The sequence below is a fragment of the Eschrichtius robustus genome, chromosome X, assembly GCF_028021215.1.
Source record: "Eschrichtius robustus isolate mEscRob2 chromosome X, mEscRob2.pri, whole genome shotgun sequence".
NCBI lineage: Eukaryota > Metazoa > Chordata > Mammalia > Artiodactyla > Eschrichtiidae > Eschrichtius > Eschrichtius robustus.
This window is the reverse complement of record NC_090845.1, coordinates 119,020,606-119,034,877: the sequence shown is the minus strand read 5'-3', so window position 1 is coordinate 119,034,877 and position 14,272 is coordinate 119,020,606.

Here is a 14,272-nt window from a genome sequence, read left to right as displayed (position 1 = left end):
TAATACACATCTCTTATGGATCCAACACATTTTCTGAACCTCAAAGCCGGTTTGAATAGGCAAGGGGTGGGGAAGAGCTGAGTGGTCCATGTCAGTTAGAAATGCAGGAAAGCCAACCAATGAAATGACATTTAAATTAGGAACTATTCATGCTGAGTTCCTACCTGGCTTCTGTAGGGCAGCAGAATGGTGACAGTCATGAGGCGTGGTGTGAATGGGGGCATGTCTGAGCCAGCACCCTCTCACATCTCGCAAGTCTTTTCCCTGGCCCTTAAACAATATGACTGGATCCTAGAGGTCAAAGTCCAAACTATGGAGACAGACTCCCTGGTTCAAATCCCAGTTCTGCCACTTACTAGCTGTGTAAACTCTGGCAAATTACCTAATCTCTTTGTGCCTCAGCATCCTCATCTCTTAAATGGGAATAATGATGAAACCTTTCCCAGAGAGGTATTGTGAAGATTAAATGAGTATGAGACACTTAGATTAAACGAGACACTTCGAACCGCGTCAGGCACATGGAGCGCTACCTCAGTGTTGGCTGTTCTATCCGTGTGCATTTGCTGGGATTGTAACTGGAGTAAAGGGAAGGATAAAAGCTGACAGGTTCACTACTGTAGATCCAGTATTTAGCACAGCACACAAGCAGGTGCTCAGTAAATATGTGTGGACCGATTCCTCACCATAGAGGTTAAAAGTTGAATTTATAGAGCAATACAGACAGAAAAAGAAATGCCCACCCAAACACCAGTGAAGCAATCCTTAACTCCTTACCTATGATAATAACAGCATTTGGTCCCAAATAATTTGTCTAATGGAGCTAGAATTAGACAGACACAGGCTTGAAACAAAGACATCAAGGACCATGGCAGATATACTTACCCCAAGCAAACAGACAAAATTTAAGGATATAATTGGGAATGTATATGTTGAAGACTTTGACCAGAGCCAAATCCATGCGGACTGCCTCCAGACCCATCCAAGTCAAAGAAACGAGCAGGAAGTAATGAAGTGCCACAGCGGCTGTGATACAAAGGCCCGATTTCTGAAATGATGATGACCAGGAATTGACCAGAAATACCAGGTTTAGCATCAGTAGTGCTGTGCACAGGTAGATCAGGATTTTGGAAGGATGATCTTTTCGAAGTTTGCTAAAGGAAAAGGCACAATGTTAGGTAGGGTCTCTGTTTTTGATCAAGCATTGCCATGTTTTATCTGCATAATAAGTGAAAGAATATAAGAACTGCCTATTAAAATTAAATTATTCATATTACCTCATATGTACTGAATTTTCGAGTCCCCCACCCTCTTTCCAGGTAGAGTCGAAGTATTCTAAATATGGTGACCTTCACTGACAGGAATAATAATAGCCTCTCTCAGCTAAGCAGTCCCCTTTTTTCTGTTTCTTTTTCTCTTTTGAAGAGAAGGAAGGAAAGAGTTTCCTGGATACTACAATTCTCCCACCACTCCTTCAGCAGACTCAAGGCTGGATCTACATATGACCAAATAGCAGGATGACTTATGGAAACCACTTCAAGTAGCTACTTGGGTATTTCCAAAGATCCAGGTATTTGGCATCATGGAAATATGACCTTAAGTTTCACTAAGTGATCACAATTGTACGTGTGAAAACTGATCCTGTACTTTCCAAATTAAAAAAAAACATCTTTCCCTTTGATTCTTTTTCATTTCTATTATATGTCTATTGATTTAAATTTTGCAATTTTCATTTTGTGTGTATGTGGGTTTTTCAAATTGGGGTAAGTAATAAAGTACACAAGACCTAAGAATGCAACTCAATGAATCTTTACAAATGAATACACCCGCGGAACCTCCACACAGATCAAGAGGTAGAGTATTTTCAGCGTCTCAGAAGGCTCCTTCATTCCTTCTCCCATTCAATACCCTCCACTAGAGGTAACCAACAGTTTAACTTCTACCCGCATAGATTTAGTTTTGCCTGTACTTGGAACTTCAAATAAATGGAACCATACAGCATGTTCTCTTCTTTTTCTTACTTCCTTTGCTCAACTCTGTCTATGAGATTTAGATATTACATTATATCATGTAGAAGTATAGTTGAGCCTTGGGAATTAGGGGCACTGACCTTCCGAGCAGTCGAAAATCCGCTTATAACTTATAGTTGTCCCTCCTCCTTATCCACGGTTCTGTATCCTCGGATTCAACCAGCCCAGAATCATGCAGTCCCCGTAGTATTTACTATTGAAAAAATCTGCATATAAGCGAATCCTCACAGTTTATTTGAACAACAAACCCGTGTTGTTCAAGGGCCAACTGTAGTTTATTCATTTTTACTGCTGTGAAGCATTCTATTTTATGAATATACTACAAGTTATTCAACTAGTCAACTGTTAATGTACATTGGGGTTGTTTCCAATTTGGGGTCACTATAAGTGAAGCTGCTGTGAATTTTTTTTTTTTTAAGTTTATTTTTTTAATTTTTTTTATTTTTTATTTTTTTTATTTTTTATTTTTGGCTGCGTTGGGTCTTTGTTGCTGCACGCAGGCTTTCCTCTGGTTGTGGCTAGCGGGGGCTACTCTTCATTGCGGTGCGTGGGCTTCTCATGCGGTGGCTTCTCTTGTTGCGGAGCATGGGCTCTAGGCACCCGGGCTTCAGTAGTTGTGGCGCGTGGGCTCAGTAGTTGTGGCACACGGGCTTCATTGCTCTGCGGCATGTGGGATCTTCCTGGCCCAGGGCTCGAACCCGTGTCCCCTGCCTTGGCAGGCGGATTCTTAACCACTGCACCACCAGGGAAGCCCAGAATATTCTTGTATCTATCTTTCCGTGGACATATACAATCATCTCTCCCTAACAGTGAAATTTCTGGGTCAACAGCTGATGGATATTTATCTTTAGTAAGTATTGCCAAAGAATTTTCCAAAGTGTCTGTGCCATTTGTAGTTTTCCATATCCTTGTTGACCCTTGCTATTTTCAGTATTTTTAATTTTAGCCATTCTGATGGGTGCATAAAAGTATAATTGTGGTTTTGATTAGCATTTTTCTGATGAGTAATGATTTTGAGAACCTTGTCGTATGCTTGTTAGCCATTTGGGTAGAGGTTAGGACTAGGCATGGATATCTTCTTTTGTGAGGTGCTTGTTCAAGTCTTTTGCCCATTATTAAGTGTATTGTCTTTCTTTTGCCTTTTGCTCTGTAGTTTTTATATATTCTGCATACAAATCCTTCATCAGATATATGCATTGTGAATATCTTCTCCCCCAATCTGTGGTTTGCCTTTTCACTATTTTCATGGTATCTTTTGATGAAAAGAAGTTCTTAATTTTAATGAAGTCTGATTTGTCAACTTCTTCTTTTATGGTTAGTGTTTTTGTATCCTGTTAGAGAAATCTTCTCCTATCTCAACCCTCTTGCTTATTTATTTATTTATTTATTTGAGTAATTCTGATTCATTAGATTTTTTTAAACATCTTTATTGGAGTGTAATTGCTTTACAATGGTGTGTTAGTTTCTGCTGTATAACAGAGTGAATCAGCTATACATATACATATATCCCCATATCTCCTCCCTCTTGCATCTCCCTCCCACCCTCCCTATCTCAGCTCTTGCTTTTTTAAAATTTAATTACAATCTTTTTTTTTCTTTTTCAGAGGAGCCTTGGTTGTTTTGTTTTGTTTTTAACCTGCCCACTTCATAATCTAATGGATCTGACCTCTCCCTTTTGTGATGAATAAGAACCTTTTTGTGAAATTAACATGAAATGAACACGGTTACAATGCCAGTAGCATCCATCAAACCAAATTAAATTTAGAGTAAGACTCTACCAACTTACTGAAAAGCTACCTATGTCGCTATCGCAACTCCCAGGAAAATGGAGGAGATTCCACATCCGACGTATGTTATAAGCACTAATATCCGTTCATTCACTGCATCCACTGCAGACCTGGATAAATCCTAGGGAATGCAATGTGTTGTATTTCATACATTTGCCAGGGCAAGTTTATGGTAAAACACTTCCAGTGCTCACTAACAGGAGGTTCCCAGGATGTACAGCATCTCTGTTAAAGCTCTTATAAGACCAGAGTATGTACATGGATATATGATAACACTGTATATTGTTGGTTGAGTATGCCTAGTGCAACTTGCTGTGTATAGGGCATGGAGAGCCATCAACAGTACTAGAAGAACATTTAGTCCTTGGTTTTATTGTCATTAACATGTTCCACACTTCAAATATAACCAAACTAATAGATGTGAATTTGGGATACAAAGTGAATTATTATCTGTACTGAGCGTCCCAAAACACTGCACAGAACATCAAAAAATGTTCCTTTCCCTTAGACCTCAAATAATTTTCATAAAATTAAGAGACAAAATGGACCTTAGAGATCACATAAACCAGTAATTTCTTAACCTGAGGACCATAAAAGACCTGAAATGGTATGCAAAATTATTTGAATGGTATGCATCGTTCTGGGAAGACAGTCCATAGCTTTCATCAGATGGTAATAGAGCTTCGTGACTCATAAAAGGTTAAGAAGCGCTGGTCTACTCTGGTAGTTCTCAACTGGACACAATTTTGCCCCTGCCCGGGGACATGTGGCAACGTCTGGAGACATTTTTGGTTGTCACAACTGGAGAGGGTGCTACTGGCATCTAGTGGGTAGAGGCCAGGAATGCTGCTAAACAGCCTAGAATGCACAAAACGGCACCCACAACAAAGAATTATTTGGCCCAGAAGAGCAATAGTGCTGAGGTTAAGAAACCCTGGTCTATTCCAATCTTTCACATTTCAGAAGACAAATGTAAGGTCCAAACAAGTGAAATAACCTGACCAAGATCACACAGATAGTTAGTGACAGAGCTGGACTGGGGGCCCTGGTCTTTTGACTCATGCCGCAATGTTCTAACCAATTTGCAGGGGAGTAAACAAAATTCTTAAAGTTCAATAAGTATCAATGGAGCACCTCTTATTTGTTGAATAGATATGGTAAAAAAAGAAAAAGAAAAATATAAAACAGACTCGCAGCCCTCAAGGAGTTTACCATTAGTAGAAGAAACAACTCATACACAACACATTCAGATACTGGTATATAATATATACAATAAAGTCACTTAAGAGAACTAAGAGAGTACTCAAGTGTGGGTAGAGAAGAAGGAAACACATTTGAGAAGCATTTGGAAGGAAAACGCATCAAGTCCTGATGTTAGGGAGGACCATAGGAAACGAAGGAGATAGAAAGGTTTACAATGACTCCGAGGCTCTAAGCCTGGGTATGCGAATTGATCAGATAACTCTTGTTTGGTTAAGTACCACGAGCATTAAAAAAATATGCACTTCCCTACAGTGCAATTAGACAATATCTATTAAAATTTAATATTTTAATTGGAAGCAATTCTACTTCCATCGATTTATTCTACAGAAATGTTTACACCAATATTAGAAGACAAATTAAAATGTGTATTACAGCATTGTTCATAACAGAGAAAACCCGTAACAACTCAAATGCCTACCTATAGGGGATTGGTTAAATTCATTGTGTTAAATCCACACGATGGAATACTATAAATGCATTTTTTAAAAATTAAGTAGATGGATATGTATTTGCCTGAAATCTGTCCAATATATATTGTTAGGTGAAAAGCAAGTGGTAAAAACAGTATGAATAATTCGACCCCATTTTTATAAGATAAAAACATATATTAATATACACACAGGAAAAGAACCTGAAAGAATATACATAAAGGTGTTAAAGGTGGTGATCTCTTGGGAGGGGGATTATAGGGACCTTTTCTGTAATGTTTGAATTTTGACAAGCAGGCATTAATTTTATAAGGAGAAAAATACATATTTGTTTCAATTTGCTCCACTTTGAATGAACAAGGTAGGGGGCTGTTTTTCCACTTGCATGGAACTTTTCCACAACTTAGTTCACACATATATTTCTGGTCTGTAATCTAATAAAAGTTGTCAAAATTCTGTAAAGGAGTGATTAAGAGACAACTCACCATTAAGACTCCAAAATGGGTGAGATGGTCACACTGACAGATTGTGTAATTTAGATTTGTTTCCTTTACTTTACAGCCTGACGAATTCCATCCACCTTGCCCATCTGCAAGCTACAGAAGGGAATTTCAAAGCAATTTTGCTTTTCTCGGAAATGTTTAACTTTTCATTATATGTACCTTTCCAAAGTGTGCTATAATTAGTATCGTTTGTTAAGACAGCAGGATAGCCGTATAATTGAACACTGAAATTAAATTAAGTCTAATAGGCAAAATTGACTTGTGGGGAACTTCGTAAATGGCATAACTTCTTTGGTTCTCACTTTTCCCATTCTTCTACAGATTAGGACAGACTCTAATGATGAACAACAGTTCTACCACCATGCTGGAATGACATAGTAAGGACTGTTTTTTCAAGGAGCACAAAGGGGAAACAGGTAGATCTAGAACTTTTTGAAGGACATGAGCTATGGAATATAGGCTGACACGTGGGCCTCCTTGGCGGGACTGGAATAAACATCTGAAACAACCAGCTCAACCCAGAATTCAAATGGTCTCAAGTGCTTTGCATTTAAGCCAGATGATGGTCTGGAACTCCTTAGGGCCAATTAAAGCCTCTGGTCTATTTGCCACCTGCCTAGTTTCTCACTCCTAAGCATATTCAGGGTTCTAGAACTAACCCACATACCTCGAGAACCTGTAGAGCTTGCATACTAGACCAGGTTTAGAGTAAAACCTCCAGAGTAGTACTAGACCAGAGGGGTTATCCTAGGACAGGCAGCTAAGTGTGGTCAAAATTTGTCCATCCAGGATAATGACAATAGATTCCAGAAGTTCTGGATCCATGGACAGAGGGTTAGGGGCCAAAGATGACCTGGGAGGAGCCCAGCAAGAGGCATTATGAACACACAGATCAACTTACTGAGGTTGTGGGGAACAAAGCCTATCATTTTATGGGAATCTTATCCTGGGCGACTTGGAGGGGACCAGAAAAGGACAGCGCTATCTCTGTTGTAGGAAATCAGTAGTATTCCACATGCCAGGGAGTCGAATGGGAAGAGAATTTCCCCCTTTTTTCCCCAGAACTCCGAGGATACTAAAACAAGGAAAAGTCCCAGGCAGAGCTTCCACAGGTGGAAGGACTGGTCCCAGAGCCACTCCTGGCATTCCAGGGACAATTGCTTCCGTGTGAGAATTCTCTGAGATTTGGCTATATCCCTGGAGATTCCAATGGCAATGACAAGCTTAAGAGGAACCCATTCAGCAATCCCCTTCCACGACCCCTTCTCTTTTTTTTTTTAATTTTTATTGGAGTGTAGTTGATTTACAACATTGTGTTAGTTTCTGCTGTACAGCAAAGTGAATCAGTTATACATATACATATAACCACTTTTTTTTAGATTCTTCTCCCATATAGGTTATTACAGAATATTGAGTAGAGTTCCCTTTGCTATACAGTAGGTCCTTGTTAGTTATCTATTTTATATATAGTGGTGTGTATATGTCAATCCCAGTCTCCCAATTTATCCCTCCTCCCTTTCCCCCTAGGTAACCATGTAAAAAAACCAATTTTTCACATCCGTGACTCTATTTCTGTTTTGTAAATAAGTTCATTTGTACCATTTTTTTTTAGAGTCCACATATAAGCGATATCATATGGTATTTGTCTTTCTCTGTCTGACTTACTTCACTCAGTGTGACAATCTCTAGGTCCATCCATGTTGCTGCAAATGGCATTATTTCCATGACCCCTTCTCTTATGGTCCCCAAAGACTCATACCCAGCCAAGCAGGAAGGGCCCTTCGAGACCAACTAGAAAGTCTTATCCCCTTCATGAAAAGATAAAAAGATTGAAGCCCCTAGAGAGTAAATGGACCACCCAAGGTCACACAGTCAATGTAGAAGAGAAGAAGGAAAAATGTGGCAAGTCTAATGGGAAAGACAGATAAAGAGCTAGATCTTCATCCCTCAACTTTCTTCAAACCGCTCAAGACTGTTCTGCACTGGGTCTTGCAACTTTCTTTCTTCCAGCTTGCTGAGTTATGTGATTTTTTTTCCTGATCTCCAAAATAAGTCTCTTCTCAAAAAGAAAGTTTTACAAAAACTCCCATGCCCTAATTAGATATGAAACTCATATTTGTATCTTGGTCATTCAGAGTTCCCTGTAGGGTCTGATAAGACAGTAACTTCAGTATAACTCACTCCCATGTAACTGTCAGATAGCAACATGGTCAGGGGCAAAGTCTCACTGAGGACCAAAGCCAAAGCTTGCTAAGAAAAATACTTACTGTTATTCCCAAAGTCCCAAAAGGCACAGTGAACTTGATCATAATTCTAGAAAAAAGAAAAATCAGAGGTAAATACCTTTCCTTGTGATCGTTACCATACAATGACAACTACACACAAGTGTTTTCTTCTCAATGTTTTCTCAAACACTAGACACGCACACACACACACACACACACACACACACACGGACCATTTGTGAGTTGGTTTTAAAACGAACCCCAAGAATCTTGGGGTTTACAAGTGAGAAAATAGTATGTTACTGCTGCATGGTGATCTGGTATGTGTCCTTTAAAGCATTTGGTAACATAAGAATTTGCCACGTCCTCCTGGTGCAAAGTCCAGGAGGAGACTGTAGATGGTCATTGCAGGTCTGATGTGCGGTGGGTGTTTCTTGTGGAACTATGGAATTTGGGGCTCACAGCTGAGGTCAAGCCTTACGGATACAAGATTGAGCCGCCTATCATTAGGCCTAGTGAACATTCCTGAAACACTCTTGCAATCTCCAAGGAATTGGAGGGCAATGAGAAATTGGTTATGGGGGGTGCTTGGAGACCTGTGGCCCCAGCCAGAATAAAGAGATCTTACCCATTAAACATGTTTCATTTGGTATCTATTTCTTTTTAAGTTCCCTCTCCCACTCTTCCTTCTTCCCTTCTAGAATTAAGATCTATGAAAAATATGCTGTACCATATGGTCTTTTAGATTGGCAATGAAGGAAGATATTAAGACTCCACACTGGACATACATTAACATCAAAGAATGGAATAGTAGTTCATTCTTATACCATGGCTAAATTTGATCGCTTAGTAATATATTCTTTATGTTATGCCATATGACTATGGTTTTAATCCTTTGGTGACAATTAATACATATTTTAATACTCTTCATGGAAAATCAAAGGATAAAAATGTTCCATTATTTTGAATTGTTTGCCTCCCTCAAAAATAAACGGAATTAAATATCATTCAGAGTGATGGGACAACCAAAAGATCCACCTGCCCCCCAGTCACTCCCCTGCCAATCTGCCATTGTGCTAGAAACCCACTATTACTTATCCCTTTAGACTAAGGCATTATTTCTAGAAGGCACCAATTACAATACACCTCTGCTACCTGGAATGGGACAATTTTCATTAAGTCTTGGAATCACATCTGTTAAGTAGCCAATTTTTTAAAAAAATATTTATTTGTCTGCGCAGGGTCTTATTTGTGGCACACGGGCTCTTAGTTGCGGCACGCATGTGGGATCTAGTTCCCTGACCAGGGATCGAACCCGGGCCCCCTGCATTGGGAGCGTGGAGTCTTAACCACTTGACCACCAGGGAAGTCCAAAGTAGCCAATTATTTTTAACAGGAGAATCAGGGAGGGGTTCTGAGGCTTTTTTATTCTGAGATGAAAATGGATGTGTTACCCGGTTCCCTTCAACCTGCTGCAGAGTAATAACCACTGGGTCGGCCAAGTTTTGAATGGATGTATCTGAAATGCTGGCACTCACAACATATGTGGTTAAGGATTTAGCGACGTTTTTGGTCTGCAGATGAAACATATAAGGAAGAGGAGTTCAGGTCCTACCTTTCTAATTTCTGGCATGTTAATCACCAGTCTAAAATTTTGAAGTACTACACAGCATTAGGTACACAAATGTGGAAAATAAAGTCACAAGCTAAGAAGGAAGTTTTAGAGGTAATTTAGCTCATCTCCTGTCTTCACATCAGGTCTAAATTATACCCAGCAGACCATTTCATTAATCCAGCCATATATCCAAATAGCTATCCAACGAGCTTTGGTTTTGCACCTGCTACTCAGTACTGCACTAGCAACAAAGTGAAACTATTGCCTACTAGATAACTCTCCGGACCCTGACATTGCACAGCTTATCCCAGTTCTAACCCTCACCCGTCCTTATTTACTTTGAGGGAGTCCCTCCTTACAAGGAACATAAACCCATCATGGGTTAGTTACAAACCTCTTCCTGTTCCATCCTCACTGGCAATGGAAACCAGTTGATTACCATCCAGCTTGGAACAAGTCTCCTCCCTAGGACACCACGAACTCTGAGCATAGGCATTGTGTCCTGGTGTCGCCCGCACGGCCTAGCACACAGCAGGGATTTTTATCTTGTACCCACGGTGAGCCAGTTACTTTGTTGAGTGTTTTCCACATGCACTATCTTCAGTCTTCACTGGAACAACATAGGCATTTTTCAGATTAACTGGGGCTTGGGGAGGCTCAAAAACTTGAATAACGTCACATAGCTGGTGAATGATAGGGCAGGGATGCTTCATAAACATTGGTATAAAGGAAACAAAATAGAATGTAGCCATTGAGATGCAGAGCTTGTTAATTAACAGGGCCAAAGTGGCACAGGCCAAGGCAGCTGGGAGGGTGCTATTTCTGGGGCACACCTGAAGAGACGAGCGATGGGGCAGGTGCAGGACAGAAGAGAGAGGAAGCATAACCTCTGAGCACTTGCCAAGAAAGCCTAGAGGAGTGGAGACCAGATGTCCCTTGAGGAGCCCGCTGGGCCACTTTTAGAAGATGCCAAGCCCTCAAATTTCTGAGTCCTGCAGCCACTGAGAAATGAGGAACTATGAACACAGCCTTGGGCTCCCCTAGGAAGCTACTCACTTCCTGTTCCTGACCAGCTCTGTTCATCCAAAGCCAGCCTGATGGTTCAGTGCTCCCTTCCCAGAGGAATTCCTCTGGGCTGGTCTGATGTAGACGAGGGTCTGCAGCAAGATACGGTGGAAAGTGCCCTGGCCGACAGTCAAAAGACCAAGTCCTAGCCCAGGCCCTCTTGTTTCTCAATAGTCCCTTCCCTTTTCTGGGACATTGGTGACATGAAGGAAGGTGGACCAAACGATATCTAACAACCCTCCCAACTTAGTCTAAGAGATGTAGTTTTCTGTAGTGAAAAGGCCAAAGTTGGAGAAACACACTGTGACCCAGGACTGAATTAACCTGCTCTCTGGCTTTATTTCCTTAACTTACAAAATGGCGGCTGTGCAGGGAAAGGAAGTAAACCATTGCTCACTCTTCCACCTTCCGGCTGTAGGCTCCAGTTGTACCTATTTCACTCCTGAACCTTTACAGAAGCAGTGCCCTCTGCCTGAAACACTCCTCCCTCCTTGTCCTCACCCTTTTTCATCTTCTAGCTGGTACTCAACCTCGGGTCTCAGCTGATGCCTCTCCTACAGTTGGCCTTTCCTGAGCTCCCACACGGGGGTAGGTGCCATCCCCGTGCTTCCAGAGCCCCTGTGCCATATTGTACTTGCCTCGTGCTTTGTCCCTCTCCCCAAGGACTGCCCGCTAGTGGAGGGGTGGAAGAAGAGGTACATGTTTTCCAGGAGTGGTGTCTTATCAACGATCTTTAAGGTAGTATGTTGTAATGACAGTTAAGATTTTGATTAAAAGATGTTAGAACAAGCAGTGTGAAAGCAGGGCTGTGAGACTCAGAACTTGGGGGTGGGGATGGGATGTAGTTAAACGGTGGCATCTCTTGTAAGTGCTTACTCCCCCAAAACAGTGGCCCAGGTCCCAGCCTCAGGTCACCCCCTTCCATGTCAGAACCGCCCCCCTATCCAGCACCACACGAGACACATAGTAGGAATTTAATAAATATTTCCTAACTGAATAAATAACTGGGTGAATAAATGAATAAATTGTGTCACCTCCAGCAGATAACTGGGTGAATAAATGAATAAATTGTGTCACCTCCAGCAGGTCCCTTCCCCTCTCTGGGTCTCAATATCCTCATTGGTAAAATGAGGAGATGGGACACGATGAATTATAAGGACCCTTCCGGTTCTGAAATTGATGGTAGGCTACTTCTAATCCTCCTTCATCTAGCACTATGACGTCTGAAGGCTAATTTTGGCAAAGATCTTTAATCTCTTTCAGTGGAAGGTGTTAGTGAATAAAAATGACTTATTAGGTGTGAAATCTATGCAAAACAGGTTTATCTTTTATTCTACAAAACAAGCACAGCTCTCTGAAGAAAGGAGAGAAACTAAGACTAAAATAATGGCATCTGAGATGATACACAGAAATTACAAGCTTACCAAAAGGGTCTGAGTGCTATGAACCACATTCTTAATTTTTATTAAAATTATTTGTTCATTAACTGGCCTGTCATGGGTCCAACCTATTATTTCCATTTAAAAAAAAAAGGTCTAATAAATATATAGCTACTGAAAACCTGTTGGGTACCTAGCCTTGTGCTAGGTGCCATGAAAATAAAACATGCCTGAGCCATGACGTATGCCACAACCTCCTTGGGAATACGAATCTTGAAGCTAGGCAGAGGTGTAAGACAAGAATACAAGCAGTGGGGTGAGGAGGAGAGCAGGGACTCATGAACTCCAGGCAAACTTCCTGGGTGGAATTTGAGCTAAGCCCACAGGAACAAATAGAATTTAGATAGAGGGGGAGCAGTTACAGAATTCCAAGAGAACTGAGCATCATACAGACATAGCTAGAGATAATGTGTTATATTTGAGTTGGTATGTGGTATGTTTAAGCTGGCTCAGTACAACCTCCCCCAAAATAAATCTGTGAAAATTTGACCATTAGAAATTCATTTCTTTGGATAGCATCCTTAGAAAATGCAAACACACCCAGGTATTAATGTATGAACCTCTTAAATACTTGAACTTTGGAGTCAGACATCCTGGATTTGATTCCTAGCTATGCCACTTCCTAGCTGTGTGACCTTGGACAAAACTACTTAACTTCTTTGTCTTAGTCTGTTAGGGTTGCTATAACAAAGTCCAGATTAAGTGGCTTATAAACAACAGAAATTTATTTCTCACAGTTCTGGAGGCTGAAAGTCCAAGATCAAGATGCCTACATGGTTGGGTTCTAGTGAAGGCTTGCTTTCTGGTTGATAGATGGCAACTTCTTGCTGTGTCCTCACATAGTGGAAAGGGTGAGGGTGCTCTCTGGGGCCTCTTTTATAAGGGCATAATTCCCATTCATGAGGGCCCCAGCCTCGTGACCTAATCACCACCCAAAAGACCGACTTGCTAATACCATCACCCTGGGGGTTAGGATTTCAACACAAGAATTTTGAGGGGACACAAACATTCAGATCACAGCACTCTTTGAGTCTTGGTTTCTTGTGAGAAGTAGATGAGATATTAAGTGTAAATAACAACAATTAATAGCGATCATCAACAACGTCATGCAAACTCTGCTGTCTTCTCAACAGCAAGATGGGACAGAGCAGGCTGAAGAAATGGGCTTTTTGTTAGGCAGAGACCCAAGATAGGCAAATAATAAAATCAATGCAAACACTTATATGGTGTTAATTATGTGCCAGGCAATATTCTAAGCGTTTTATATGTATTAACTCCTTTAATCCTTCAACAGCCCAGTGAGGTACTACTGTTCCCCTGTTTTACATAGGAGGAAACAAAGGCACTGGGGGTCGAGAAACGCCCACAAGTTCACAAGGGTAGACAATGGCATAGCCAGCTTTAAATTCTGCTTCAGGCCCCAGGGTCCATGCCGTTAACCTCCACATCGTACTGCCTCTCTGTTTTAATACGGGTGGGGACTGTAGCCCTTAGAGAAGTTTCTGTGGAGGTGGTAGGAAAGAGCAACAATGTCTGTAGTCAAGTGTCCTGCTGGATACAACTCAGCTTCAAATAAATTGGCCCAAGAGATGGGCATGTTGGCTTTGAGGAGCCAGGGGAGATTTGGGAGGGAAGCACTGACAAGCCGAAATGGCATTTCAGCAGGAGAACTTGCTGTTCTTTTCTGGTTTTGAAACATCTTGAGGCCTCCGTTTGGTTACCAGATAATCCTTAAGGTCCCTTCCAAAGCTGAGAAGCTGTGAAAATGAAAAACTGGGGAACATCATTAAAGTAGACATTGATTCATGTTGAGAGCCAGGGGTTGTGCTGGGAGTCTTGTGGAATAAATCAGAGAGCATATTCGAAAATAAACAGAACATCATGAAAATAGCAAGAGTTCATAATTACAGTGAGTCACCA